The following is a 6,682-nucleotide window of genomic DNA, read 5'->3' as shown; positions in this document are numbered from 1 at the left end:
TATTCCAAAACGTTCACACAATCTCGTTAAACTTACAAAGAGAAAATACGGCGCGGGTAAAGAAAACGAAAGAGCAAAGAGAAAAGTTATTTACTTTAATTCGAGAAGCAGTGTAACGAGTAAGAATAGGTCTAAGTGAAGAAGAATATGGAAATACAAGACTCATTTGAACTACAGGAACTGCGTAATGAAAACAGGAATTTCGCGTGCAATATGTAATCTGAAACAAGAAGACGCGCATTATTCACAAAAATTATGATTAAAGTTACGAGATGTAGTTATTTGAAATTGAACGAAAAAAAGGATAAACAAGGCGAGACTGGAATTAGCGATTCGTGAACTGCAAGTGATTATCAATCTACTACGCTACCGAGTGAGTATACAACCAATCTGCATTTATACATCAACTGTACGACATGCAGTCCCTCAGACAGCATCAAAGCTGATTTTTTCTGTAAATGAATGAAAAACATTAAGAATAACCAACCTATTTCTGGGCACTTTTTAACTGTGTTTCAATACGGAACAGGAAGCAGTCTCTGCCATTTTCATGCTGCATATTAACAGCGCGACAATCAGAGCACAACAGCCCAGAGACTGTGTCTATAAAAGGTTTTTGAAATAAAAACTACGTAGCTAAAGTGTGATTAAGGGAAACTTTGACGGCTCTTAATATATTCGAATATCTTAAAGTTTCATTTAATGTAACTTCGTAATAAGACCTCTAATACATACATAAGACCTACATCCAAGAGCGAAACAACACCAGTGCGCCTGTGCTACGGCTCCTGACCAATCATCGCGTTTGTGTTTGTTTATGCGGAAGTTCATGCAGATCGGCGGTACACTGAGTCAGGTCTGTTCCGGAGTAACCACAAGCGCCGGCACGAACGCAAGAGTTAGAAGGCTGTGAGACGACTTCAGCCAATAATCCGCTGACGAGGATCGCACCATGAGAGGGTAGCCCTCTAGCCGAAGAGAATACAGCGCCGCTTCTGCCAGTACCAGATCGAGACTGCAGACAAGCACAGTATAAGACCGGCACTGTTGCACACCGACACTTCGATAACAGTTACAAGCCACCCATATTCATTGCTTACATGGACCTTGCATAAACAAAAGACATTGACTGTTTGCATGTCCCCCATCGCTTGCGACACCGTTGTAAATTCAAAATTAACTATTGTCAATCTTGTTGTTGTTGTGGTCTTGAGTCCTGAGACTGGTTTGATGCAGCTCTCCACGCTACTCTATCCTGTGCAAGCTTCTTCATCTTCCAGTACCTACTGCACCCTACATTCTTCTGAATCTGCTTAGTGTATTCATCTCTTGGCCTCCCTCTACGATTTTTACCCTCCACGCTGCCCTCCAATACCAAATCGGTGATCCATGCCTCAGAACGTGTGCTACCAACCGATCCCTTCTTCTTGTCAAGTTGTGCCACAAACTTCTCTTCTCCCCAATTTATTCAATACCTCCCCATTAGTTATGTGATCTACCCATCTAATCTTCAGCATTCTTCTGTAGCACCACATTTCGAAAGCTTCTATTCTCTTCTTGTCTAAACTATTTATCGTCCACGTTTCACTTTCATACATGGCTGCACTCCATGCAAATACTAAAAGAAACGACTTACTGACGTTTAAATCTATACGCGATGTTAACAAATTTTTCTTCTTCAGAAACGCTTTCCTTGCCATTGCCAGTCTACATTTTATATCCTCTCTACTTCGACCATCATCAGTTATTTTTCTTCCCAAATAGCAAAACCCCTTTACTACTTTAAGTGTCTCATTTCCTAATCTAATTCCCTCAGAATCATCCGATTTAATTCGACTGCATTCCATCATCCTCGTTTTATATCCTCCTCTCAAGACACTGTCCATTCCGTTCAACTGCTCTTCCAAGTCCCTTGCTGTCTCTGACAGAATTACAATGTCATCGGCGAACCTCAAAGTTTTTATTTCTTCTCTATGGATTTTAATACCTACTCCAAACTTTCGTTTTGTTTCCTTTATTGCTTGCTCAATATACAGATTGAATAACATCGGGGATAGGCTACAACCCTGTCTCACTCCCTTCCCAACCACTGCTTCCCTTTCATTCCCCTCAACATAACTGCCATCTGCTGTCTGTGCAAATTGTAAATAGCTTTTCGCTCCCTGTTTTTTACCCCTGACACCTTCAGAATTTGAAAGAGAGTATTCCAATCAACATTGTCAAAAGCTTTCTCTAAGTCTACAAATGCTAGAAACGTAGGTTTGCCTTTCCTTAATCTTTCTTCTAACAAGGGAACCTCCCCGTCTCACACCCATCAGATTTAGTTATAAGTTGGCACAGTGGATAAGCCTTGAAAAACTGAACACAGATCAATCGAAAAAACAGGAAGAAGTTGAGTGGAACTATGAAAAAAATAAGCAAAATATACAGACCGAGTAGTCCATGTGCAAGATACGCAACATCAAGGAGAGTATGGGCCCAGGAGCTCTGTGGTCGCGTGGTTAGCGTGAGCAGCTCCAGAGCGAGAGGTCCTTCGTTCAAGTCTTCTTTCCAGTGAAAAGTTTAATTACTTTATTTTCGCAAAGTTATGATCTGTCCGTTCGTTCATTGACGTCTCCGTTCACTGTAATAAGTTTAGTGTCTGTGTTTTGCGACCGCACCGCAAAACCATGCGATTAGTAGGCGAAAGGACGAGCCTCTCCAATGGGAACCGAAAAATTTGATCGCAAGGTCATAGGTCAACCGATTCCTCCACAGGAAAACACGTCTGATATGTTCTATATGACACTGGTGTCGACATGTGCGTCACATGACAGGGATATGTTGTCGACCCACTTAACTTGCCCACTTGGCGAATGCGTACTAAGATTCTTCTACCTTGCCTGATTTAGGTTTTCTTGTGGATATGATAATCACTCCCAAAAAAGTGATGAAAATATAAGAGTTTGTCACATACACTGCAACAAATGAATGCAACAGTTTCACAGTCGCACAGTTTTCAAAATGGCTCAAATGGCTCTGAGCACTATGCGACTTAACATCTGTGGTCATCAGTCCCCTAGAACTTAGAACTACTTAAACCTAACTAACCTGAGGACATCACACACATCCAAGCCTGAGGCAGGATTCGAACCTGCGACCGTAGCAGTCACGCGGTTCCGGACAGAGCGCCTAGAACCGCTAGACCACCGCGGCCGGCGCACACGGTTTTCCATGTGCTCTGTCAAAACATATGTTTTTAACGTTTTCAAATTTTTCCGTGTGTAGACCGTCAAATCCTGCATATGTCCAAGCAAATCTGAACATGTCCTGGAATTTTGGAGAGCGAAGCTGATTATGTGTGAGTGCCTGAACTCTGATAATTGACACGCCATCACTTAAACAATAGTGCTCTGTGCAGCTTCGCAGAATCATAGAATGTTTTCACAATGTATTTCACTTGCCGAAAACCAAACACATCTAACGGTTGCACAAGAGGGGTACAACCTGGAGGAATGGTAATCACGTCTACTCCCACACTAAAATTGTACAATGCCTGATCCGTCTGTCCTGTATAGGCTGTATAAAAAATTAAACTTTACCCTGGAAGGAAGAATTGAACCAAGGATCGCTGGTTCCGTAGTTGCTCACGCTAACCATAGAACCACGGCGCTCCTGAGCTCAGACTCTCCTTGATGTTGCATATCTACTCAGTTTGTGTATTTTGCTTTTTTTTTCATAGTTGCACGGAACTTCTTCCTGTTTTCTCGATTAATCTGTGTTCAGTTTTTCAAGGCCTATCCATTGTGTCAACTTATAACTAAATCTGAGGGGGGTGCGATGGGGAGGTTCCCTTGTAAGATAAGTCGTAGGGTCAGTATTGCAACAAGTGTTCCAACATTTCTACGGAATCCAAACTAATCTTCGCCGAGGTCGGCTTCTACCAGTTTTCCATTCGTCTGTAAAGAATTCGCGTTAGTATTTTGTAGCTGTGACTTATTAAACTGATAGTTCGGTCTTCTTAAGTATAATACAAACTTTTAATGTGACTTGCTTCAGTTGTTGTATAGCATTCCGAGACCGCAGCATCCCTTAGGCACCCTATATGAGACGAGTGTGCAGGACCGCCACACGCTCTCCCCTGGTTAGATTACTAGAAGTTGTGAGCACACGCCGTGTCGGTACACAGGAAGAACCGCAGTGGTTGCGGATGCCCGGACCTTGCACTTCTGACGCGCGGCAGCTGATCCGACGCGATGTGGAGGCTCTCTAGCTGTTGGCAGTCCGGAGTCGGCAGTGGGCGAGCGCGCAGAGCTGACACACACACCTGTTCCTCCCACAGGGCAGCGCGGGACAGCACCTCTTCACCTAGCAGGCGCCAACAGCTCTCGGACGAGTTCCTTTCAGCGAAAGGTCAGTCTCACCCTAAAGTTACGGCCGACTACAGTGAGACCAACAATAGCTGGTAAATGATGACTGCTAGATGAGCGAAATGCTGTTGTCTGTCCGGACGGCTGGCACTGCTGGAGAGCAAACAACTGGCAGCTCAGCTACCTGGAAGCAGGTTTTAGGGCAGTGTGTGTCCGACAGTCGGTAAGTAAATTGAACATAACGACAAATTGTGGTGTGCGTACTGTAAGACCTTCGGTACACACACAATCAGATTATTTGACTTGTCGCTCTAACGAGGTAGCCGAGCGTCAGCAATATGCCTCGTGGTCTTATCGTAGCGTGTTTATCTTCTGCCATTAGGTCAGACGATAGAAATGCCACTTCCACGCCTATAGTAGCAGATTGACGGTGACCAACTTTAAACAGAATACGATTAATTTTCACACACATTTATTAAAAGAATAAAAATCGTAGCCATTACGTAACTTGATTCTGGATGCTGTTTACAATTGACAGTCAGAAGTTTCTTTGGTCTTGGTACGTTAATCTTATTCTCACATATCTCTGATACTGGACAAAGTGTCTATTCATTTATCTTCATGGCTATGTACAGGAATATGGTAATCTTATTAGGCGCAGACTGAAACTTAACTATGGACTGGTACAGACTAATGCAGACTGGTACAGACTGATGCAGACAAATGCAGACTAATGCAGACTGACTAATCGAAGGTCTGTACACTCGTTATAATACCTCGCACATTCATGTATCACTGTGCAAGTGTGATCTGCGAGGAGAAAAGGTTCTACGTTAGCAGCAATCTCATCGCTGTGTTAGATATTAATACGCGGATCGGCGGAAGCAGAATTTGGTCTGTCTCTAAGGCAGCGCCATCTCGTTGTGCGGAGACAGACGAGTGCTGCGCCTGCACTGTTGTGCTTAGCGGGGCACGCTCTAGTCGGAAAGTTGTGTACGCGCTGACTACGCGTAACTATGTACACAACACAAACAAACTACAGTAATTTGCTAAAAATTTTCATCGATAATAACTACCAGTGATCGCCGCTATCCTGATTATTTACACAATCGAACTGCCATGTAGAAAGCGTCTTATCTCCGGAATTACACTGAGGTGATAAAAGAAGTGATATAGCGTTATTTATGTATACAGACGGCTGTAGTATCGCGTAGACATGGTGTAAAAGGGCAGTGCATTGTCACAGCTGTCAACTGTATTCAGCTGATTCAAGAGAAAAGGTTTCCGATGTGATTATGACCGCACCACACGACTGGAATTAACAGATTTTGAAACCCGAGTGCTAGTTGGAGCTAGACGCTTGGGACATTCCATTTCGGGATTCGTAGTGGAATATTCCGAGATCCACGGTTTCAAGAGTGTGCCGAGAATACCACATTTAACGCATTGTCTCTCCCCATGGACAATGCAGTGGCCGACAGCCTTCACTTAACGACCGAGTGCAGCAGAGTTTGCGTGGACTTGCCAGTGCTAACAGAGTAAAGCTCTTTAAAAAAAATGAAAATAACTTTACGATCACGTTGAATGAATGTGTGATCTGTGGAATAAGTACTGAACTCGAATTGTCGTGTTGCGTGTTGTAAGTGCAAGTGGTGTGTTTGCTCTGTGTCAGTGTTAGCAAAACGTCAGGCAGTGCAACTCCCAATACCAATAAAGAAATGCAGTCAATGCAAAATACACTCAGCCTCTTAGGCACTGAGTCATCTCGCCCTGTTCAAAGCTGATAACTTTGGTACCTGTGCACCTAACAAATAAATTAAACTGTGTTACCTCTAGAGCAAAGCAGCACGGTGGATTGTGATGTATTATGGCCTCTCTTAATATATATGCTAGCCACAGACTGAGCAGTGTGCAATGCTGACCGTAACACTTTGAAATGCACATGAAATTCTTTTGGCTGATAAACGAGAAAATAAGAAAATCCAACTTCTGTAAAAAATATATGACCCGGACAGGGAGGCGGTACTGCCTGTGGTGAATTTTTAGCAAAATTATATTGCAAGTTAAGTTTGGCTTTTCAAAAACATCTGACAGTTTAAGTTTCATTACTCACAATTGATTAACAAACAATGAGATTTAAACAGCAAGTATTATCTAGTTTCACTAATGCAACATAATGCAAACCATCAAATTACATATAGCTCTGTTTTATCAAAACGGTTTACATACATTCTGGAGATACTCGACAATTAAAATTATTAGCTAACTCATCTATACTAATGTGCTGGCAGAAACAGAAATCATAATTATTTAACATCTTTACCTTGCTTGCA

General features: G+C 42.7%; 1 protein-coding gene across 2 annotated transcripts in view; it reads left to right on the top strand.

Annotated features, from left to right (window-relative positions):
- Positions 1 to 4,263: 4,263 nt before the first annotated feature.
- The window catches only part of LOC126291873 (uncharacterized), a 234,174-nt gene continuing 231,755 nt past the window's right edge, over positions 4,264 to 6,682 (top strand). The window contains exon 1 of one of the 2 annotated variants that reach the window (XM_049985594.1): positions 4,264 to 4,392. The gene's annotated coding sequence lies outside the window, so the exon portion shown is untranslated. The remainder of the gene's footprint in view (positions 4,393 to 6,682) is intronic. The other variant, XM_049985596.1, reaches the window with a different exon arrangement.

Source organism: Schistocerca gregaria, chromosome 9 (genome assembly GCF_023897955.1).
Source record: "Schistocerca gregaria isolate iqSchGreg1 chromosome 9, iqSchGreg1.2, whole genome shotgun sequence".
Taxonomy (NCBI): Eukaryota; Metazoa; Arthropoda; class Insecta; order Orthoptera; family Acrididae; genus Schistocerca; species Schistocerca gregaria.
This window is presented reverse-complemented; position numbering and strand designations above follow the sequence as displayed.